Source organism: Ranitomeya imitator, chromosome 6 (assembly GCF_032444005.1).
Source record: "Ranitomeya imitator isolate aRanImi1 chromosome 6, aRanImi1.pri, whole genome shotgun sequence".
In the NCBI taxonomy this organism is placed as follows: Eukaryota; Metazoa; Chordata; class Amphibia; order Anura; family Dendrobatidae; genus Ranitomeya; species Ranitomeya imitator.
The window spans coordinates 136,999,269-137,024,963 of NC_091287.1; positions in this window are offsets into that span (position 1 = coordinate 136,999,269).

Sequence of the window (25,695 nt, forward strand, 5' to 3'; positions counted from 1 at the left end):
TCAAGTTGTCTAAACGCCTCCCTCTCATACATATCCACGGGCCAGAGGACGACGTTACCACCTTTGTCCGCCGGCTTTATAACCACATTCGGTAGATTTTGTAGATATTGTAGCCTACTTCTTTCTGCTCTAGATAGATTATCAAGCGAGGATGATTTTTGAATTTTCCCAAGCTCCTCCGTCACAACTCGGACAAATGTATCGATTGAAGAACAGGATGACAATGGGGGGAACCTGCTGGAGCGAGGACGAATAGATGGAGGGATCAAATTACCTTCATGTATATGTTCCACCGCCAGCTCCTCCAGAATCCTCAGGGTATTTTGCTCCTCCTCTGTGGGGAATAAAAGGTGTAACTCATTATTGAAATGGTATCTCCTGAACAGCAACGACCGAGCAAACAAGTGAAGATCTTTAATTGTAGAAAACAAGTCGAAATTGGATGCTGGGGAAAAAGAGAGACCCCTTTCAAGCAGTTGTACATCAGCCTCAGAAAGAGCAAAAGTACTCAAGTTAATCACCTTATTATCACGTTTTGAGGTTTTTGGTATCTTATTGTTCCTCCTATATGGGTGATAGGTATGGTCCTGAAGCCTGTTTCCACCGCCATCAGATGCAGAAACTGATGACATGTCCGAATGTCCACTCATAGATGAAAGAGAGGTATTGGATAAAGTTCTATCGGGTTGTTGGATCGTCTTTGTCCTCCATAAATACACTCTCTTCGATTGATAATCCTTAGTGTCCCTACTAAATTTAGATGTCTGGGACTCCTGTATTTTCTTCACCAGAGAATCCATTGACTTCTCCAAGTCACCTTCGAATTGTTGTAATTTATTGGGGGGGCACCCATTTCTCACCTCAGCCTGTATTGAATCTATGGATTTGTCCAATTCGGTAATACTACCAGTATTAGAATTAACTAAAAGCTGCATGAGGGTGGTGGAGCAGAGAGTGCAAGCTTCCTCCCATTGTGTAGTAAAATTACTGTCCTCAATTGGGAAGGAAGGAAGAATCCTCACTCTCAATCCTCTTGGGATCATTTTGTTTCGAATATATTTTTCTAGAAACATTCTGTTCCACCACAGACGTGAGCGCTTCAATAGCATAGTTTTAATGGACTGTAATTTCTCATCCCATCTAGAGTCCACCGGCTGCTGCGCATCCATCCCACCGTCATTAGAAATCTGGTCCATCTCATCAAGCCAAGACCGTTCCTTGGCTCTGTAGTCCATGTTTAAATCCACGCTGCCTGTGTATAACACAGTAGACAAAGTTAAACAAACCAAAAATGTGGATAAAACTGAAGTCACCAACATAGTCATACACACCTACCAGGGGTATCTCTGTATTTATAGTAGAGTGGGACAACAATATGGACCATAGTGGACAGCTGCAAAATTATAACCATACACACCAGAAAGAAAGAAAGCAGCAAATTGTCCAGAATAATGAAAATATATACAAACTTTTATTTAGTAATACCAGATAAAAACATAACAGGGGGAGAAGATGATCCCTGCACTACACAAAGCATGTAAAACACGGACAGGCGATAGGTGTCCACATTGTAAACGTATGCATATAATTATACTTCAAGCACAGCTCATCTATAATACACGCCATACGAGAATGGCCAGCTATAATATAGTAAACGGAAAACAAATAATTATGTAGTATGAATAGTCATGGCCGCACCCTTGCATAACAGAACATATACATACCAGATCTTATATATAAGTAGACACCACACTCCTGTCCCCCCCGACGCGCGTTTCGGCTTCTGCCTTTCTCAAGGGGTATGTTAGTGACAGGCTGGGTGGAATATAAAAAGGAGGGGGCACGCAGTGATAGGATAGAATCCAAATAGCAGACCAATAGCGACAGAAAATACCTGATGACAGCGTACCACCTGATGAGTCCGCTCCCAGAACACCTGGACGTCACACCGCAGCAGCCACATGGGGCCCCATGTGCTACCGCAGCGATGGCGCCATGATGCCAGGGCAGAACCACGGCTTCCGGAACGCTAGAGCGTCATATCATGACCGCGCATGCGCACATCGTGTCAATCGGCCATTTTGAAGTAGACCAGTAAGGAGAATATACTAGTGGCCGTATAGATAGAAAGATCAGACTTCCGCGCGTGCGCAGACCGCAAACACCGGCCAAATAGAGAAAGACCAATAGCAGCACACATAGTATGATTATTAAAAAGAAATCGTTTTATAGCTAGCGTATTGGTCACAATTTAACATTCTACATCACTGGTACTTGAGGAAAAACACAAATAAAGTATGTGGATAGCATCTATATCAAAAAGTGTCTATACTGCCGACTTTATATTATGTCATATCCAAACAAATAGAAGGAAACTATACTATTACTCTATCAGACCGGTGCAGCACAGATGGTATTGATAATAAAATGCCAAAAACAGTATATATACACAGTCTGTATGATAGTATGCTCTAAAGATATACTTAATTTTTAAAGGATCCTTCTACCTACAGCTCCAGGGGACCGCTATGGGGGAGGCCTTTGCGCCCGCATATGCTGGTCTTTTCCTGGGGCTGTGGGAGAGGGACCTTCCCCTGTCAGATGAACAGGGATCGATCGATCGTGTCCCTCTGTGGACACGATATATCGATGATATCTTCTTCATCTGGCAGGGCACAGCCGTCGACCTTGCGCAGTTTATGTCTCTCCTGAACAGCAACGACCTTAACATCCACCTCACATTTGTGTGTAGTAATGAATCCATTGACTTCCTGGATGTCACAATCAAGAGAGATATGGGTGGGACCCTAAATACGGACATTTTCCGCAAGAAAACATCGACCAACACCTTGTTACATGCCACATCGGGACACCCCACACACATGATTAAATCTATCCCAGTGGGTCAATTCCTTCGTTTGAGACGAATCTGCTCGAATATGGGGGATTTTGAAAAGAGAGCTGATGAGCTTCGTCTCAGATTTAAGGAACGTGGGTACAGCGGTAGGTCCATAAAAAGAGCCTACTTGAGAGCAAAACATACTTCGCGTGATAGTCTTGTCTATGGTCACTCTAATCGACCCTCTGATGACGTTGGTGGAAAAACAAGGTTTATTACCACGTTTAGTCTTCAATCCAACCAGATACGCCAGACTCTGGAGAGAGCCTGGCCTATTTTGAGAGTGGATCCAATTATTGGTAAATTCCTCCCCGCTCGGCCACTCCTCACATTCAGACGGGCCAGAAATCTTCGGGATTGTTTGGTCCGCAGTCATTACGTGGGTAAACGCCCCCCTACCTTTTTGGATAGGTACTCTCCTAAGGCTGGATGTAGTCCGTGTGGCCATTGTGTCGCCTGCCCTAATATGGATACCTGTGACACATTCGCTGACTCAAAGGGTGCCAGGATATATTCCATTAGAACACACATCACGTGTACTACACGGTATGTAATTTATTATGCTACCTGCCCCTGCGGACTTATTTATGTAGGATTGACTACTCGTCAATTAAAAGTCCGCATTCGGGAGCATGTGCTGGGTATTCAGGCGGCACGTGGCCACACGGACTCCTCTATGCTCAAGACGTTACCCAGACATTTCTGGGAGCACCATGGGTGCGATGCAACGTTGTTAAGGGTGAGGGGGATTGATACCCTACGTATTAACATCAGGGGGGGTCAACTCTCAAAGAAATTAAGTATGCTGGAGACGCGATGGATTTGGCGTCTCCAGACTACCCACCCAGAGGGTCTGAACGAAAATATTTCATTCGCCCCATTTTTGTAGTCCACCGGTTGCTGTTGCTAGTATCTCTGTGTGCACTTCCGCATGTCCTTTTAATATATGTGATTTTAATGGGTGTGTTTTTTATTCTCTATTCTTTAGTATTGAGGTGTTTGGTGCGGGAGGATGGCTTATCGTGTTTACCCTACGAGTCTCCTGGGGAGCCGTCTTCATGAAATTCCATATATCTACCCAGCTGATGAGACATCCACGGAAATGGGCCACTTAAGGAACTTCATTGTGATGGACTTTGGCGGATATCCTTGTACTCCTCTGTTGTATATATAATTGACTTTGATTTAGCATATCCTCCAATATGAGATGTGATTTGGGGACTTTACTGTTGATCATCCTCTCTGTATGATGTATACCTCTATTATTATCTTTATAGTCTTTGTTTATATATATATAGTCTTTTTCTTTTGTTTTTTCCTTTAGGTACGTTTTATATGTCCTCTAGTGACTTCGAGTTGATTAAGTATATCTTTAGAGCATACTATCATACAGACTGTGTATATATACTGTTTTTGGCATTTTATTATCAATACCATCTGTGCTGCACCGGTCTGATAGAGTAATAGTATAGTTTCCTTCTATTTGTTTGGATATGACATAATATAAAGTCGGCAGTATAGACACTTTTTGATATAGATGCTATCCACATACTTTATTTGTGTTTTTCCTCAAGTACCAGTGATGTAGAATGTTAAATTGTGACCAATACGCTAGCTATAAAACGATTTCTTTTTAATAATCACACTATGTGTGCTGCTATTGGTCTTTCTCTATTTGGCCGGTGTTTGCGGTCTGCGCACGCGCGGAAGTCTGATCTTTCTATCTATACGGCCACTAGTATATTCTCCTTACTGGTCTACTTCAAAATGGCCGATTGACACGATGTGCGCATGCGCGGTCATGATATGACGCTCTAGCGTTCCGGAAGCCGTGGTTCTGCCCTGGCATCATGGCGCCATCGCTGCGGTAGCACATGGGGCCCCATGTGGCTGCTGCGGTGTGACGTCCAGGTGTTCTGGGAGCGGACTCATCAGGTGGTACGCTGTCATCAGGTATTTTCTGTCGCTATTGGTCTGCTATTTGGATTCTATCCTATCACTGCGTGCCCCCTCCTTTTTATATTCCACCCAGCCTGTCACTAACATACCCCTTGAGAAAGGCAGAAGCCGAAACGCGCTTCGGGGGGACAGGAGTGTGGTGTCTACTTATATATAAGATCTGGTATGTATATGTTCTGTTATGCAAGGGTGCGGCCATGACTATTCATACTACATAATTATTTGTTTTCCGTTTACTATATTATAGCTGGCCATTCTCGTATGGCGTGTATTATAGATGAGCTGTGCTTGAAGTATAATTATATGCATACGTTTACAATGTGGACACCTATCGCCTGTCCGTGTTTTACATGCTTTGTGTAGTGCAGGGATCATCTTCTCCCCCTGTTATGTTTTTATCTGGTATTACTAAATAAAAGTTTGTATATATTTTCATTATTCTGGACAATTTGCTGCTTTCTTTCTTTCTGGTGTGTATGCTGTTAATCTGCAGATTAAAAATGTATCAAAGAGACGGGTGCTCACTGTATATAATAGGTGCCAAGGAGAATGAACAGTAGATATAGAAAAATGTTCCAACATCACTAAGGGGGATTCCTTTATGCATCCGCGTACTGGACGTAGATTCCCTATCAAAGGTCACTTTACGTGTGATTCCACATAAGTGGTTTACCTTATTAAGTGCCCCTGCGGTCTCAGGTATGTGGGTGAGATCACTCAGCATATCCAGGACCGCATCTCTCAGCACAAATCCACCATCAGATGTTCACGCAATCTACTGCCTATTCCTGCTCATTTTTCCCAATACAAGCATTCTATTTCATAACTCAGGTATCAAGTCATTGATTGGATCCCTGCATCCAGAAGAGGAGGGGATAGGGTTAACAGACTCAAGGTGTGTGAGGCTTATTGGATACACAAATTGCAAACGCTTACCCCACTGGGACTAAACAGGGAATATGAGGTCTTACATCAGTAGTGTATTGGTTAGCCAGTTATTAAGACTTCCTCCCTTATATGGACTCTTTTAGTACCGATAGTTAGGTTATCCTTTATTGCGTTTATGTTATTTTATTCGCAAAGGTTTTTTTTTTTCCCCTTTGTTTCTCTTTCTTTTCTCTTCCTTTTTCCTTCGTTTTCTATTTAGATCACTCCGTTTTTTACATTCACATTCCCATTTAATACTTGTACACTTATATGCTGGTCGCATTAACATCTCTTTCTTTTTCGTTTTCCAGCAGGCTGGCTCGGATCATCGCTAGTCACGCATGCGCTGTGGTGGAATATGGTATTCGGCTTTTTCCGACTCCATTCGGCTCTTCACAAACACTCGCGCTTGCTCACTGGGCACATAACCTTTTCGATCACCCGGAAGCTTTTTCTGCATTACAGATTCACCGCGTCTATAAAAGCACAGACACGCCGCCGTACTGCACCGCACCACGGACCTTTACTATCTGGATTCACATTCATTGCAAGGTATAGTTCCTGCTATCTCGCTTTCTTTATCTGTCCTTTTACTGATCCAGTACCGCTGCTGGTAACTAGGTATCCCTATAGCTCTGCTTCACCGTTCCATCACGCTATGTCACTTAGGCATTCATACGTTTGGGGCATTATCTAATAACGGTTTGTCCTCCAGATTGTATTCTCATTACTCTATATTTTGACTACTATAGCATACGCTGTATATTTTTATGGCAGATACTGAACCTATATATTTTGACAAATAGCTGGATGTTTCTTTACTTGGACGTCATTACGTCTTGTAATAGGTTTGCTTTTGTATACAGGTTTTGTTTGTATAATTATTTTTATATATGTTTTGTGATGTACTTGATATACCCTGGAGCTTTCAGGGCTGACTATTGTCATTTAGGTTTATTTGTTTGCTTAATTTATATGTTATTGATTGTTATCCATATCATTTCAGATACAGGTTTTTCTTGACAAAGGCTCAGATAGCCGAAACGTTGAAACTGATACCTGATATATTCATCTTGTTTTCACAACTGTGTGCGGACTTGATTTTTTGGTTTTTTGAAATCTAGAAATCTATGAAATAAACTTTATCATTCATTTGAGAAATTTTTCTGTGTGCCTGAGCTCTTTTTCTAAATCTAAAACCCATATTTGCAGGTTAATATCATTTTGGGATGTAATAAGTTCCCTTTAAATTGTCGTTTAATAACCGCATGGTTTGTATGGTAAACAGCAGTTCTACCCATAAATCTGTGCGGCTGTAAACCTGATTGACATGATAAAGCTGCTGTTTACCTGGAAGATCATATTGACATTAGCAGTCAGTATGAATACCATCGTGACAGCTTATCTGTTCGGTGTTCTGCAGCATCTCCATGCGACAGCTGTTACCTGTGTCTGTGCCCTATCTAGCCAGATGCATTTAGGATTTGTTTATTTGACATACATTTTTGCTTGAGTTAAGGCTAGGCACAAAAGTGTGTGTGGCACCCCTAGGGGTATTTGCCACAAAAATAGTTACTGACAGTAAGTACAAATACTAAAATAGCAAGACTGCACTACCACCTCCGGCCAGAAGGGGGAGCTCCAGAGACTCCCCTTGATCCATTCTGGTCTGAGAGAAGAAATGGCAGTTGGGCCAAGGAGCTGATAGTGAGAGGTCATACAGTTGAATCTCTAACAGCCCTGTGACTGTTACCAGGCCTAAATCACCGGCCTGAGGAGAAGAGGGATAGAGAAAAAGGACATTGTGAGAACCGGGTAGCATTAATCACTACCCAGAACAGGCGCAAAGACGGATACCGGATCCGTGGCTGTATTCATTATATATAATACAGCAACCGGAAAAACGTGAGGTGATATCAGCTTCACTAGGGTCGGATGCAGCAACAGACACAGAGTTCAGCGGTACTCCCAGAGGGGGTAAACCGATAAAAGGACTCGGGTTGCCCGTCGAACCAGGACCCGGAGGGGACAGATTGGGCCGGCAGCCAGTTCACATACAGCAGCAGGGCCACACAGAAATTGCGCACAATAAGAGGCGAAGACCCCGGCAGGGTCAAAGTAACTCAGAGTTCCCATACAGACTCCGGTGACAGGACTGGTTGTAAATCCTTTTATGTTAAAGTAAACTGGTTAAACGTTTCAGTGCCTCAGTCTTTCATTTGGACAATAGCCATCTATCCAGGATCGAGATCGTCACCGCTGGGAGAACCTGCTGCTGATCAAGTAAGTGCCTGTCCCCTCATGATACCCCTTACACTGTGCATTGCCTGAGGCCACAGCACCGGGTCAAGCCACCCGTGACATCCCCCTCAAGAGACAGACTCCATTGGTCCGGTGCTGGGTATCCCGGTCTCCTGGGCGTCACAATTGGCGTCACGAACAGGATCTAGCCAGCCCGTATACTGGGTATTGTGTGCCGTGATTGGAGCCCAAAACTGTGAAAACTGGGAAGAAAAATCTTGAAAATTGACTTTATTAAAGAAAAATCCATTCCCCATTGAAAACTATTGAAAGTGACTTTTCCCCATTGGTTATAATGGAGTAAAGATGGCCGCCATCCCCTGAGGTAATCACTTCATAACCGTTAGGCACGAGACTGTTAATTGAGCTACGCCATCACCTGAGCCCCAGTCTAACTGAAAAACTTCAGAATCCGCCATTACAGAGCGCGGTGGGTGCGAGCAGCAGGGGGCGTGTCATTGTGGGCGGCACCAAGCTGAGCGCTCTGACATCAGAGCAAGGGGAAAATCGATCCTGCTGCACAGCGGAATGAATCTACACTATCCCGACGGAAGCGGAGGACCGGAAGGGTCCGGATTAACTAAGGGGGCACAGTATGTCGCAGCACGGAGACGCCGCAGCACTCGGCAACGCTAATGCAGCTGAAAGACAGAGTGTCAATAGAGAGTCCGGCAGCGCAGCGGTTCAAGGAGTGGCGCCCATCATGCCGGTGCTGATGCCATATACCCCGGGTGGCCCATGGCTTCCAATGTATGAAGGTGAGCCTAATACCCTTGACGATTTCAGAGAAAAGATGCTGGCCCATTTTGACATGTTCCCTGTGGGTGAAGTTCAGCGTGTTAGTCTCCTGATGATGCAGTTAAGTGGCCATGCTAAGCGAGAAGTCACAGCATGGGCAGCTGATCTAAAAGGCACTGTTGAACGCATATTTGCTGGATTAAAAGCTACATTTGAAACCACGGCCAGCAGCAAAGCTAAAATACGATTCTTTAGTTGCAAACAAAAAGCTAATGAGGGCGTGAGAGACTTTGCCTTAAACCTGCAGGAAGCCCTTAAATCACTTACACTGGCTGAACCCATTTTTAACACCGGAGCGGATAAACTGCTAAGAGATCAATTTATTGAGGGACTCTACACCCCTTCTCACCGGGGGCATGTGAGCATGCTTGTTTTTAAGAACCCTGAATTGACATTTGCCCAATTAAAGGAGAGCGCTATACGTCTCCAGCTGGCAGAGGCACCTCGGGATCAGGATCCTGCTCAACCCATGGCAGAGGCACCTCAACAACAGGGAGTGCCAGTGACATCAGCTATGTCTGGGGCCATTGCTAAGCCCCTGGGGCCCAGTACTAATGAGGCTCTTCAACAAAAGCTTGACTCTTTAGCTGATGTTGTTGCTTCAATGGCTAAAACCATGCAGGAGATGAGAGGACACAAGATGGAGTTGGCAAACTGTAGAGAGGATGTTCCATGGATGAGACCCCGGAGATACCCGACATGGAGAGGACGACCCCGCGACCGCTACCAACCGGATGGACAGCCCATTTGCCGCCGTTGCCAGCAGCCAGGCCACTTTGCACGAGATTGTGATTTAAACGGGAATCCCCTGGGAATGCGGGCCACTTCGCAGGAATGAACTTTCAAGGCCCAACACCCTGGCACGACAGGTACATCGGAGGACGACCCATTATCCCTATCGTGCTGGACGGAATTCCCCTCAACGCTTTGCTGGACACAGGTTCCCAGATTTCATCTATACCGTATATCCTTTATAAGAGGTACTGGGCTGATGCAGATATTGATAAAGGGCCCTCTGATGTTGAACTAGATATATGGGCCAGTAATGGTAAGTTGGTACCGAAACTAGGATTCAGGGAGATGACCATAAAGATTGGTAAAGTAGAACTGAAGAAACAGGGTTTAATTGTTGTTGATGTTGACCGGCGGAACTGTGAACCAACTGTATTGATAGGAATGAATGTGTTAGAGAACTGCTTTTCCGAAGTCATTTCTGTCTTACAGCAAATTGCTGAAACTGCCCAATCCTGCCAGCAGAGAGTTCTCCGGAGGGAAATAAAAGTATTGATGTTAAGGCAACAGGTAGAAGTTGCAGGTGGAGAAATCGGCAGTGTGAGGGTAAGTGATCCAACGTCTATTGTAATCCCACCAAAAACAGAAATGCTGGTATGGTGTAGAGCAGCCATTGGTACTAAGGGACGAGATTATCAAGCCTTAATAGAACCAGTGTACACCGACAGCAGGCCCACTATACTCACAGCACGAGGGATAGTCGAGGTACACCAGGGACGAGTGCCGGTACGACTTTTGAACTGTGGAGAGGAAGAGGTCACTTTGCCAAGGTATGCTACAATGGCAAAGCTATATACTGTTGACAACAATGCCATCACAACCATTGAGCCCTTAGAACCAACCTGTCAGGTGGAAGGCAATGGCTCAGATGGAGAAATGGAGGATTGGTGCCAACAGCTACACGTGGGCATAAATTCAACACCTACCCATCAAAAACAAGGGGTGTATAGGCTAGTGACGGAATATGAACAAGTCTTCAGTAAACACCCATTGGACTTCGGACGGATAGAAGGGGTAGAACACACAATCCCCACAGGTGACCATCCCCCAATAAAAGAAAGATATAGACCCATACCGCCCGCTCACTATCAATGTGCAAAAGATATGCTGAGGGAAATGAAACAGGCCGGGGTAATAAGAGACAGCTGTAGCCCCTGGGCGGCCCCTCTAGTGATTGTCAAAAAAAAAGGATGGAACCATGAGAATGTGCGTAGACTACCGGAAGATTAATAACATCACCCATAAAGACGCCTACCCCTTGCCTAGGATAGAAGAGTCCTTAACTGCTTTGAAATCTGCTAATTATTTTTCCACCTTAGACTTAACAAGCGGGTATTGGCAAGTCCCTGTGGCTGAGAGAGATAAGGAAAAGACGGCATTCACCACACCAATGGGTCTATGTGAATTTAATCGCATGCCGTTCGGACTCTGCAACGCATCCGGTACCTTCCAGCGGCTGATGGAATGCTGCCTCGGACACAAGAACTTCGAGACCGTCCTCCTGTACCTAGATGATGTGATCGTCTACTCAAAGACTTACGAACAACACTTAATAGACCTGGCAGAAGTGTTCGAAGCCTTATCCAGGTATGGCATGAAAGTCAAGCCATCCAAATGTCACCTTCTCAAGCCAAAGGTACAGTACCTGGGACACATCGTGAGTTCGGAGGGAGTAGCACCAGATCCCGAGAAAATAAGCGCCATAAGGGATTGGCCAAGACCTACCAGCGCAAAAGAAGTGAGACAATTCCTGGGATTGGTGGGTACTATCGCAGATTTATAAAAGGATTTACCAAGTTGTCAGCACCCTTGCAAGACACCTTGGTAGGGCAGACGAAGAAACCTTCAAACCGAAACCCTCCTTTTCAGTGGAACGACGAAAGGGAAGACTCCTTTGAACAACTAAAGAAGGCACTAACCGGAGAAGAGGTTCTGGCATACCCAGATTACCATAAACCTTTCATCCTCTACACCGATGCCAGTAATGTGGGACTAGGAGCGGTGCTGTCACAAAAGCAAGAAGGTCGGGAGAAAGTCATCGCCTTTGCAAGTAGAAAGCTCCGGCCTACTGAAAGAAATTCAGAAAATTACAGCTCCTTCAAATTGGAACTACTGGCAGTAGTTTGGGCTGTGACGGAGCGTTTCAAACACTATCTGGCCGCTGCAGAATTTATTGTCTATACTGACAACAATCCGTTGACCCACCTGGACACAGCCAAATTAGGTGCGTTAGAACAGCGATGGATAGCCCGGTTATCTAATTACAACTTCATAATCAAGTATCGAGCAGGTCGCAAGAATGGAAATGCCGATGCCCTATCCCGGATGCCACACTTGAGAGATGTAGAAGAGGAAACGGGGGAGCTTGAAGAAATTGAACTACCAGCCTTCCATTGTCCCAAGGCAAAACATCATCAGTCAAGTACCTATCAGAAACAACAAGAGGTGAATTTTAATCCGTTAGCACACCATAGATGGGCTGACACCCAAGACAGCAATCCGGCTGTGAAGTTGGTGAAGGAACTGTTGACTGAGCAAAGTGCATATCCCTATGAGGATGCCCCAGAAGAGACGCATCAACTCTGGAAAGAGAGAGGCAAAATGTTCCTGTATCAAGGGAAGCTCTGTAGAAGATACACCAATCCGAAAACACATGAATTGGTTTGGCAGATTATTGTGCCTAAACAAGATGTGAAGATGGTCCTCGAAGCTTACCATAATGGTGCTGGTCACTTCGGTTGGAAAAAGTTAGAAGTTCTTCTAAGAGAAAGATTTTATTGGGTCGGGATGAGAAAATCAATCGAACAGTGGTGCAGAAATTGTGGCCCGTGCAACCTCAGAAGAAACGATCAAAAGAACCAAAGAGCACCACTGCAGCCCATAATCACCAAACAACCACTTGAACTTGTAGCCATGGACCACGTGAAGTTGACACCAAGCCGGTCCGGCTATGTCTATGCCTTGACCATCGTGGACCATTATTCACGTTTCTTGGTAGTAGTACCCGTAAAAGATCTGACAGCAAAAACAGCAGCCAAAGCGTTCCAAACGTACTTTTGTAGACCCCATGGATATCCGGAACAGGTTCTCACCGACCAAGGTACAGCCTTTGAATCAGAGATCTTCAGAGAATTCTGTAATATGTATGGTTGCAAAAAGATCCGGACGACGGCCTATCATCCACAAACAAACGGCTTATGCGAGAAGATGAACCATATTGTAATAGACCTACTAAAGACTTTACCTGAGACAGAAAGGAATCAATGGCCAGAGTAATTGCCTGACTTGGTGGATCTGTATAATCATGTCCCGGTGAGCTCCACCAACTGCACCCCAGCTTACCTTATGCGTGCAAGACCCGGCCAATTACCAATCGATCTAGAAATGGGAATTCTGAAACCAGACGCAGAAGTTCAAGACTCCAATTGGGATATCATACGGCAAAAGCAGTATCGCCAAGTGCAAGAGAGTGTGGAAAGAAGCCTTCAGCAAACTAGAGAAAGACAAGAGCGAACTTTCAACCAGAATGCTCTAGCGACCCCATTAAGACCGGGTGACCAAGTGCTCAAGAGAAATCGTCGAACCAATAAACTGGACAATCAGTGGGAAGCCGTACCCTACACAGTTTTACCAACAAGAGTGGATAATCCTAAAATGTGTCTCATTAGCAAAAACGGAGGCTTAACATCTGTACTAGTGTCAAGAGACAATCTTAAATTATGTCCGGAAGCATTGAAAGAGCCAGACGTTGTCCAGCCAGAACCAGAAGTTATTCAACACATACAGGTTCAACCAGTAAAGGAAAAAGAAGAGGAAGTGTATCACACCTGTATAGGAGACTTTCCCAAAACCCTACTAACATACCATGGTGCAGTAGTGGTTCCCATGGTGGCCTTTTACCCAACACCGAACCCAATACCAGAAGTCCCAAGACAGGAAGAGGCTGACCCCGTACTACAGGAGGTTCCAGGCCAGGAAGAACAGATTCCTGGTCAGAGTAATCCCATTCACGGTGGACTTGCCAACTCCATAGTCGTGGAATTATCTTTAGCAGAGCGGGCAGATACTACATCCGCAGTAGACAGTAGTACACCACATGAAGAGACACCGCTATTACGTAGATCACAGCGTAGTACCCAGGGTCAATTACCGGCCAGGTATGCAGATTACCAACTATAAAGCTCATAATGTGAATTGTATATATGTTATGCCGTATATAGTTAAACAGAAAATGTAGTATAGTCATTGCTATCAGTCTGCAACGTTTAAGCCCAGTGCCTACAGAGACTTGTCTGTATGAACTTATTGCATATTCTTGAACTTTTTATCAGCCCGGAGGCACTAAATCAAAGCTCCGGAAAGACTGCTTTTTGAACTTTGCTTTTTGCTCTTTTTGAACTTTCTTTAGACTTTATATTGATAACTCCGTTGGAAAAATGGAACTAAATTCCTGGACACTAAGTACAGTGCCGTTCCTAATACCTTCAAGGATAGAACTGTATTAATGGATGCTATTTGAAGTGACTTTTTACAGAACTCTATTTTTGTTTCCTTGAGTGGTTTTTGTAACTTTTCATTTTTAAGACTCTGTACATATTAATTGTTATTTCAAAATGTTATTGTCCCACAGTCCCGGAGTACTGTTCTTAACTAAGGGGGAATGTGGCACCCCTAGGGGTATTTGCCACAAAAATAGTTACTGACAGTAAGTACAAATACTAAAATAGCAAGACTGCACTACCACCTCCGGCCAGAAGGGGGAGCTCCAGAGACTCCCCTTGATCCATTCTGGTCTGAGAGAAGAAATGGCAGTTGGGCCAAGGAGCTGATAGTGAGAGGTCATACAGTTGAATCTCTAACAGCCCTGTGACTGTTACCAGGCCTAAATCACCGGCCTGAGGAGAAGAGGGATAGAGAAAAAGGACATTGTGAGAACCGGGTAGCATTAATCACTACCCAGAACAGGCGCAAAGATGGATACCGGATCCGTGGCTGTATTCATTATATATAATACAGCAACCGGAAAAACGTGAGGTGATATCAGCTTCACTAGGGTCGGATGCAGCAACAGACACAGAGTTCAGCGGTACTCCCAGAGGGGGTAAACCGATAAAAGGACTCGGGTTGCCCGTCGAACCAGGACCCGGAGGGGACAGATTGGGCCGGCAGCCAGTTCACATACAGCAGCAGGGCCACACAGAAATTGCGCACAATAAGAGGCGAAGACCCCGGCAGGGTCAAAGTAACTCAGAGTTCCCATACAGACTCCGGTGACAGGACTGGTTGTAAATCCTTTTATGTTAAAGTAAACTGGTTAAACGTTTCAGTGCCTCAGTCTTTCATTTGGACAATAGCCATCTATCCAGGATCGAGATCGTCACCGCTGGGAGAACCTGCTGCTGATCAAGTAAGTGCCTGTCCCCTCATGATACCCCTTACACTGTGCATTGCCTGAGGCCACAGCACCGGGTCAAGCCACCCGTGACATCCCCCTCAAGAGACAGACTCCATTGGTCCGGTGCTGGGTATCCCGGTCTCCTGGGCGTCACATGTGTAAGGCCGGTTTCACATGTCAGTGGCTTCGGTACGTGAGGTGACAGTTTCCTCATGTACCGGAGCCACTGACACACGTAGAAACAGTGAAATCAATGCATCTGTGCAGATGTCACTGATTTTTGCGAACCGTGTCTCCATCTGCCAAACACGGAGACATGTCAGTGTTCGTGGGAGCGCACGGATTACACGGACCCATTAAAGTCAATGGGTCCGTGTAAAACACGTACCGCACATGGACGTTGTCCGTGTGCAGTCCGTGTGCCATGCAGGAGACAGCGCTAGAGTAAGCGCTGTCTCCCCCACTGGTGCTGAAGCCGCGATTCATATCTTCCCTGCAGCAGCATTTGCTGTAGAAAAGATATAAATAATCGTGTTTAAAATAAAGATCCATGACCCCACCCCCCTCCACCCCCTGTGCGCCTGTCCCCCCCCCCCCGCTGCTCTTAAAATACTCACCTGGCTCCCTCGCTGGCTGGCGCTGCTTCCTTTCCTGGCCACACCTTCTACTGTATGAGCGGTCACGTGGGGCCACCCATTACAATCATGAATATGCGGCTCTACCTCCCATAGGGGTGGAGCTGCATATTCATTACTGTAAATGAGTGGCCCCACGTGACCGCTCATACAGTAGAAGGTGTGGCTAGGACAGGAAACAGGGCCAGCCAGCGAGGGAGCCGGGTGAGTATTTTAAGAACAGTGGGGGGCGCACAGGGGGTGGGAGGGGGGTGGGGACATGGATCTTTATTTTAAACACGATTATTCATATCTTCTCTACAGCAAACGCTGCTGCAAGGAAGATATGAATCGCGGCTTCAGCACCAGATGCAGGGGACAGCGCTAAACTTTAGTGCTGTCTCCTGCACGGTGCGTGTGGTACCCAGTGGGCACACGGGCGGCACACTGATGTGCCACAGAAATGCACCGGCACACGGACACTGATAATTCCGGTACCGATTTTTCTGGTACCGGAATTATCTGAATGTGTGAGACTGCCCTAAGAGGGATATCTCACCTGGCGATGCTGCATATCACAGGCAGTTCTTAGCTGTGAGCAGGATCATAGTTTGTATATTGTCAGGACAATATGATTTTTTATAATTGAGAGATGTTTGAAAGCCGCAGACTGAGAATGTAACTTGATATAGCGGGGAAACATTTTTGGATTTACATCCAAGGAGACATGAAGACGGATTTCATTTTGCTCCCATGTGCGCAATCAATGCTTTTCTGTCTTACGAGATGTTGCTCTAGAATTGTTGGGGTTTATTAGCTTCTTCCCAAGCTCTGACATCCTTTGAATCAGCTACCGAAATATTCATGCGAAAGTTCCAAAAATAGCTGTCTGCGGGAAGTGTTTTGGAGTGTGCAGCCTGGCAAATCCACAGCTGTCTGTTGATTCAGAGTCAGCAGGCATGGGTGGGATTATCATTTCTCAGTCTTTTCTCTCGCCTCTGCATGAAAATACTGGTTAAGTTCCCACTGGGTTTTGCAGAGGTGTTTGCAAATGTGAGACTGATGGCAAATTCCAGGCTGATTTACTTATTGTTCACATGGATACTGTTCGTCACTTTAAAACACCAGTAGTGTTTCAGTCTTTAAGCCCCTTGTCTCCCTCATTTGTGGCAACAGAACATTACTTAGAGACCAGATGGTACTTGTAATATTTAACAGCAGGCTGTTTTGCTTCTGATTAGTGATGAGCGAGCATGCTTGCCACTACTTGGTGCTCACCTGAACATTGCAGAGTTGCTGCTGAGATAGAGAGAGATTTTCAATTTTATTAGTTAGTGTGAGTATACCATCTGTAAGGCCGGCGTCACACTGGCGTTTTAAACGGCCGAGTGCAATGCGATAAAAAAATCGCATTGCACTCGGACCAATGTTAAGCTATGGGGCAGCTCCCAGCAGCTGACTTTTCGTCGGCCGTTTTCCTCGGTCCGAGACAATCGCAGCATACTGCGATTGTCTCGGACCGAGGAAAACTCTCCGCTCTCTCGCACCCATATAAGCCTATGAGTGCGAGTGAGAAAGCGCACACCACTCGCATATCATCCGAGTGATGTGCGTTATAAGCGGACCCCAGCAATGGAGGAGATGGAGAAATTCCACCTTGCCTGGCCCATGTGCTTAACCTTTTTGTTCAGTGGCTTCTCAAAACCTACCCAGAGCTGCCGGATCTGCTTATCAAAGTACGCTGCCCCTGTGCCCATTTTAGAAAGTCAGCTACAGCTTCCGCCGTCCTTGCCAAGCTTCAGCAATGTTTGCAGCTTACGGCTCACCAACTGGTGTGTGATGTCCACATGTATTGTAACTCTACACTGCAGATGTTAGAAAGGATTTGTGAGCAGAAGAGGGCAGTTGTTGACTGTCAGCATCAACAAAGCTGTCGGTATTAAGTTCAGACTCCACACATAAGAGCTCAGGAGTGGACATGGATGTCAGACATATGTACCATCCTTCAAAACTTTGAGGACTCCACCAAGATGGTGAGCGGCGATGACGCCATAATTAGCATCACCATCCTGCTTCTCAGTGTTCTGAAACGCTCTCTGCTCACAATCAAAGAGGATGCATTGCAGGCAAAGCACGATGAGATGGAGCAAGTAACCATATAGGCTGATTACACACAGCCCAGCCTTATCTCATCCCAATGTGGATTGGGTGACAATGAGGAAGAGGAGTAGGAGGAAGAACAGGAGATAGTTTCATGTGCTTTAGACGGTACTTCTACCACAACAGTCATACCTTCTGTTCAGCGTGGATGGCCTTAGGTCAGGGAGAAGGAGGAGAGCATGGTCAGTCGTCTTCTTGGTGAGGACACGGAAGTCTTGCCTGTTAGCAGTCTGACATGCATGACTGAGATTATGTTACGCTGCCTTTCCTGTGACCCTCGCATTCTCAAAATTTTGGGTGACAGTCATTACTGGTTGGTGACACTTCTAGACCCACACTACAAAGAAAACTTTCTATCTCTTATTCCATAGGCAGACATGTCTACTAAAATGGGGCCTTTCAAGGGGGCCCTTGTTTCGGAATTATTAAAACAATTCCCATCTGAAAATGCTGGTGACAGAGGATAACCAAGGAGTACAGACAGACAACTCAAATCCAACAGAGGCAGGGGAAAATTGGCAAAGTTCTGGGAGAGTTTTCTCAGACCTTCTCATCGCACTGGCCCTGAGGCGCAAGGTGCTCTCATAAGGAGTACAAAGATGCTGATGGAGTACCTTGCTGACCGTACCAACATCCTCTGTGATTCCTCGGTGCCTTATTGGGTATCCAAGCTGGACATGTGGCATGAACTTGCTCTCTATGCCTTGGAGGCCTTGGCCTGCCCTGCCCTGCCTCTAGCGTTTTGTTAGAACGGGTTTTTAGTGTTGCTGGTGGAATTATAACTGTTAAAATGCATCCGCCTGACAACTGATAATGCTGACAGGCTGACCCTTATAAAAATGAACAAGGGCTGGATTGGGCCAGACTTCTCTACGCCACCGAATGACAGCAGCATAACAAACTAAAATCCATTGTCTTTTTTTGGGAGGTCTATTCCCATGCACCTCTTCACACCAACACATGGGATTACGCCACCGTGGTCCGTGACGCAACATCCACATAATTTTTTTAAGGGGTGTTCATGGTGCCCGTAAAAAAAAAATTGGTTATACAGTATGTTCACGTATACCCCACCAGGGATAAATGTTTGTCAGCCCATACATCCATGGGCATAACAAATATAGGAGACCCGCTCCTTTCAAATGGGAACATTTTCTATGAGGCCCTCCTCCACGTCTCGTCAAAGGGGTATTGGGGGGCGCCCAAATTTTTTGCAGCCCTTGCATTCACTGCATAGGCAAACACTATGGGTGACACATTTCATAATAATGGTAACATTGTTTTCATTAGGCCCTCCTGTATGTCTCATCAAAGTGGTATGGTGGTAGGTGCATCCACTGCATAGGCAAAAATTATGGGAGACCCACCCCTTTTTGGGCTTTCGGCCCCTTTTGGGACTTCCAGCATGGAGTGGGCTGCTTTACCACAGAACCTTCCATCCTCTGGTATCTCTCATCCAGTCTGACCAGTTCATCGGCATTCCGGGGATCACCCTGTGCAACCCAAGTCTGTATGGACCTCATCAGGGAGTGCACAAACCAGTCCATCACCACCTGTTCTACCATATGCGCAGGTGTACAGGACTCTGGCTGCAGCCACTTCTGGGCCAGGTGCAACAGGTCAAACATTTGGTAGCGTGGTGGTTTGTTCCGGTGATACTCCCAACGGTGATCCCACTAGGCCCTGAGAGTCATTGTTACCCCCAAGCATGCAAGAATCTCTGATTTTTAGCTTGCCATACTCTTTAGCATTCTGCAAAACTAAATCATAGTATGCACTACTTGTGCCCACTGCTCTGGCAGGAGTTTCTCCCTCTCGGCGACCCTTTCAGGAAAGCATCAACATTGCAATTCTCCATTGCAATTCTTCAGCCTCAACAATGCAGATCTTCACTGCACGTTGTTCAGCTTCAACAAGCAATTCTCCACTACAGTTTCTTCAGCTTCAATATTGAAATTCTCCACTGCAGGTTTTCATCTTCAATATTGCAATTCTCCACTGCCAGTTTTTCAGCCTCAACACTGCAATTGACAGCAGGTTCTTCAATTTAAATATTGAAATTCTCCACTGCAGGTGATTCAGCCTCAACACTGCAATTCTCCACTGCCGGTTCTTTAGCCTCAACACTGCAATTCACTGCATATTCAAACAGTATGGGAGTACCAACTTCCTAATAATGGGAACATTGCTTTCAGGTGACTCTCCTGTATGTTTTTTCATAGGGTTATTGGGGTGCATTCAAATTTGGAGCAGGTGTTGCATTCACTGCATAGGCAAACAGTATGGGAGGACCAACTTCCTATTAATGGGAACATTGCTTTCAGGTGGCCCTTCTTTGCGTCTCTTCAAAGGGTTATTTGAGTGCGTCAAATTTTTGGCACACCTGCCACTCACTGCATAGGCAATAACAGTATAGGACACCAACTGTTTAATAGTGGCACAACAAAGCATAGCCGGCTGATGGATGAATAGTAAAGGCCGCCAGATGGCCCTATAAGAATTGTCTTTGGGACTTTTAGAGTCCCATCTTCATAAATGAAACAGGATGTGTCTGATGATGTGTCACACACCACATGGCCAGATAAGGTTGTAAAATGTTAAAATTACATTTTCCAGTCATTGCATTTGTCTTGGTTGAAAGCAATGCCAAAGTTCAAAAACCCATCAAAACGTTACATGTGAACATAGCCCAAGGTGTGGAGGAGCATTATTGTTTTTGGTTATTTATTTTGCCTTATATACAAGGCATTACCCTGGAAAGGACGTTCCTTAACATATTTCCCAGGAAAATCCATATTGGTTTCATTTTTGTATGTTTTATTGTGAGCCTGTAAATGTGGCGTAAGACTCTTGACAATATTGTTCACAGCAGTGACCTGGGAGTCAGAAATGCTTACAGGGGTCTTCCCCATGATGTTCCCATGTCATTTGAGCACTGTTCCCAATGATTTCCACAATTTGCAGTCCCTCTAAAGTCCGCCGAGTTTCCCATAGATTTACATTGGGCTCGTTGCTCGGGTTGAGCACCCAAGCATTCCAATATGCTCAACTCGAGCAATGAGCACCCATACGTTTTAGTGCTCGTCCATCACTACTTCTGATTCTTGTAAATTGGTGTTTAATAAATACTTCTAGATCATCAGAACAGACATTAATTCAATGTAATAGTCAATTCAATATGGGATTTAATATTGTAGATTCTTGATAAGATTGTATGAATTTAAGATTGGATATAAGAACAAATACTAAATGGCCACATTTCAAATCTCTCTCAGTCTTTCCCTCTCCCCTCGGCTGTCGAGTAAATGTCCACTAGAAAATGCTTGACTGCGTCATTGTCATGTATTATGCTTGGTACTCGAATCGAACACCCAAGCAGTCCAAAGTGCTTGATTGCAGTGCCGAGGATCATAGCAGTTTCCTACTTACTCATCACTAACCACCACATCTCCCATAACATGACCCATGCCATAACCTGCGTAGTTACTGGGAAGGTCCACTTAAACACTGATACGTGAACAAGCGATTTGGGCCAGGGATGCTACATTTCCCTGACGGCACACTGGGTGAACATGTGTTACGGGGCGCAATGGGAAAACAGAAGATAAGGAACCTGGACCCCTGAACTGCCCCTCAGTCTAGGGAAACCCTGTCTTTCTAACTCAGGGGTACCCTTGCAGGTAGGGAGGCCTGAGTCACCGACCTATCCCTATCTCCTGTACAGCCCTGAGCTAAACTCCCCAACCCCCACCCTCGGAGGTGAACCATACTGGAAACAACAGATTAAGACTGACTGGGATAAAGGAAACTGAACCACAAAGCAGACTAACAAGATGACACAATAAGTGAGAGAGAGGAACACAATACCAATAGGGAAAAAAAGCAAACAACAAGGTATACTTTGCAAGATTCCAAATTAAGATTTGAGTATCAACAGCTACTCCAACAAAGGACCGGTATGCAAGAGGCACGCAAATGCTATAGTCAGCATCCAGTCATGTTCTGAGCCATACTTAAGGGGAGAAGGTGTTCCCAGTAGCATCAGCCTTCAATTGACACAAACCAAACAGTTAACTCCTGCAAAGATGAAACTCTGAGAACACAACACCTCCGATGCCCAAACTCAGGCTGAGCAACAGGAAGATCTAAGACTGCACATCAGACTCCCCAGTGTGAACAGAGTCCGAAACCCGCATGAGAACCAGCTGGACTCTGGGACTGAGCTGGATCCTGGGACAGCACATGTGCTACAATGCCTAGAATTGCAGGCCCAAGTTCCATCAGGGTTTCCCCATCCTCCTAAGCCAGTTCCAGCACTGTTTGATCATCATTATCCTCCAGGGGTACCAAGTACCATGCCTGGCCCATTTGCTCAACTTAGAGGTTCAGTACTTTCTAGAAACCTACCTTAATTTGCCTGAGCTACTTGTGAAGGTAGCACATGTTTGAGCCCATTTATGCAAGTCACTTACAACTGCAGCCAGTCTGGCAGGGCTGCAGCAGCACTTGCAACTGCCATTTCACCAACGGTTTGTGACTTGCCAATGCACTGGAACTTAACATGACATATACAGCTCTTGAAAAAATTAAGAAACCACCACTAGAGTTGAGCGACCTTGACCTTTTTAGAGTCGAGCCGGGTTTCGCGAAACCCGACTATCTCAAAAGTCGGGTCGAGTGAAATCGGCCGATTATGACGTAAAGTCGGGATCGACCGAAACACGAAACCCAATGCAAGTCAATGGGGCAGCATAGTCGGCAGTGAGTGGGGGCCAGGAAAACACCTAGAGTGCCCATTTTAATGTCAAAACCATCCATTCTTCTTAATGAAGCTTGTCAAGCGTAATTTACCTTATAATAATTGGAAGGCATTTGAAATTGGGGGTCATTTGGCTAAAGTTGTGGTGGGTAGGGCTGGTTCAAGTAATTAGTGGGCCCAGGAAATCTGGACCACGTCACGGCAGTGGAGCAGGGAGAGGTAAGTATTTCAACTTTGCAAGTGCTGTGAACCTGAGCAAGCAGGGGGGGCCCACTCGTCGGCATTGGCACTGGCTCAGGGCCCCTCAAAGTACAGCGGTGTGTTTGCACGGCGGGGGCGCCTCCCACCGGCAGCAACACTTTTGCGTACTATGAGAGGCCCTGTGCCAGTGACGTCGCCAACTAGTATTCCTCCCCCCACCTGATGAAGGAACCTGCACTTTCATCTGCACCTTCCTCTTTGTCCCCGTGTAAGGTGGTATGGTATGCGGGAAGAGCAACCTGACTTTCAGCAGGGTCACAATGTTGTTGTGTAGCGTGCACGGGGAATGTTGCGTTATGGGTCAATGTACCAGCAGACTCATCTATCACTGGCTGGGCAATGGGCAGGATGAGGAGGAAACACAGATATAGGCCCAAAGAATAAAGTTGGCTAAATGCAGTTCAAAATTGGTAACACAGGAATAACCAGGGGGCATTGCAGTGGAGGACAACTGGAATGAGAGGCTGACACAGAGAGTAGGCCCAAATCAGTAAGTAGTCGAAATGCAGTTCAAAATTGGCAACCGTAGTAAACAGGCGGCACAGCTTTGTTCAGTGGAGGAGAACAGCAAGGAGTGGCAGACACCGATAATAGGCCCCAACCCAACTAGTAGGCCAAATGCAGTCTAACATTAACAACTACTTAACGAGCGCCTGAAAACGGAATTTCAGGACAGGAAACCAGGAGAATAGCAAGGAGTGGCAGACACCGATAGTAGGCCCCAAACCAACTAGTACGCCAAATGCAGTTGTTCCGTTTAACCACAATTTAATGAGAGCCTGAAGATAGAAGTTCAGGAAAGGCAACCTGGAGAACACCTTGGAGTGGAACACACCATCTCTCTACACCCCATACCCAATTTGTAGGCCTAATGCAGTGTAGTTTCCAAGAACTACTAAACGAGAGCCGGAAGATCGAAGCTCAGGAAAGGCAACCTGGAGAACACCTTGGAGTGGAACACACCATCTCTCTACACCCCATACCCAATTTGTAGGCCTAATGCAGTGTAGTTTCCAAGAACTACTAAACGAGAGCCGGAAGATCGAAGCTCAGGAAAGGCAACCTGGAGAACACCTTGGAGTGGAACACACCATCTCTCTACACCCCATACCCAATTTGTAGGCCTAATGCAGCGTAGTTTCCAACAACTACTAAACGAGAGCATGAAGATCGAAGCATTGGCGGGGAAACCTGGGGAACACCTTGGAGTGGAACACACCATCTCTCTACACCCCATACCCAATTTGTAGGCCTAATGCAGCGTAGTTTTCAACAACTACTAAACGAGAGCCGGAAGATCGAAGCTCAGGAAAGGCAACCTGGAGAACACCTTGGAGTGGAACACACCATCTCTCTACACCCCATACCCAATTTGTAGGCCTAATGCAGTGTAGTTTCCAAGAACTACTAAACGAGAGCTGGAAGATCGAAGCTCAGGAAAGGCAACCTGGAGAACACCTTGGAGTGGAACACACCATCTCTCTACACCCCATACCCAATTTGTAGGTCTAATGCAGTGTAGTTTCCAAGAACTACTAAACGAGAGCCGGAAGATCGAAGCTCAGGAAAGGCAACCTGGAGAACACCTTGGAGTGGAACACACCATCTCTCTACACCCCATACCCAATTTGTAGGCCTAATGCAGTGTAGTTTCCAACAACTACTAAACGAGAGCCGGAAGATCGAAGCTCAGGAAAGGCAACCTGGAGAACACCTTGGAGTGGAACACACCATCTCTCTACACCCCATACCCAATTTGTAGGCCTAATGCAGTGTAGTTTCCAAGAACTACTAAACGAGAGCCGGAAGATCGAAGCTCATGAAAGGCAACCTGGAGAACACCTTGGAGTGGAACACACCATCTCTCTACACCCCATACCCAATTTGTAGGCCTAATGCAGTGTAGTTTCCAAGAACTACTAAACGAGAGCCGGAAGATCGAAGCTCAGGAAAGGCAACCTGGAGAACACCTTGGAGTGGAACACACCATCTCTCTACACCCCATACCCAAATTGTAGGCCTAATGCAGCGTAGTTTCCAACAACTACTAAACGAGAGCATGAAGATCGAAGCATTGGTGAGGAAACCTGGGGAACACCTTGGAGTGGAACACACCATCTCTTTACACCCCATACCCAATTTGTAGGCCTAATGCAGCGTAGTTTCCAACAACTACTAAACGAGAGCCGGAAGATCGAAGCTCAGGAAAGGCAACCTGGAGAACACCTTGGAGTGGAACACACCATCTCTCTACACCCCATACCCAATTTGTAGGCCTAATGCAGTGTAGTTTCCAAGAACTACTAAACGAGAGCTGGAAGATCGAAGCTCAGGAAAGGCAACCTGGAGAACACCTTGGAGTGGAACACACCATCTCTCTACACCCCATACCCAATTTGTAGGCCTAATGCAGTGTAGTTTCCAAGAACTACTAAACGAGAGCCGGAAGATCGAAGCTCAGGAAAGGCAACCTGGAGAACACCTTGGAGTGGAACACACCATCTCTCTACACCCCATACCCAATTTGTAGGCCTAATGCAGTGTAGTTTCCAACAACTACTAAACGAGAGCCGGAAGATCGAAGCTCAGGAAAGGCAACCTGGAGAACACCTTGGAGTGGAACACACCATCTCTCTACACCCCATACCCAATTTGTAGGCCTAATGCAGTGTAGTTTCCAAGAACTACTAAACGAGAGCCGGAAGATCGAAGCTCAGGAAAGGCAACCTGGAGAACACCTTGGAGTGGAACACACCATCTCTCTACACCCCATACCCAATTTGTAGGCCTAATGCAGTGTAGTTTCCAAGAACTACTAAACGAGAGCCGG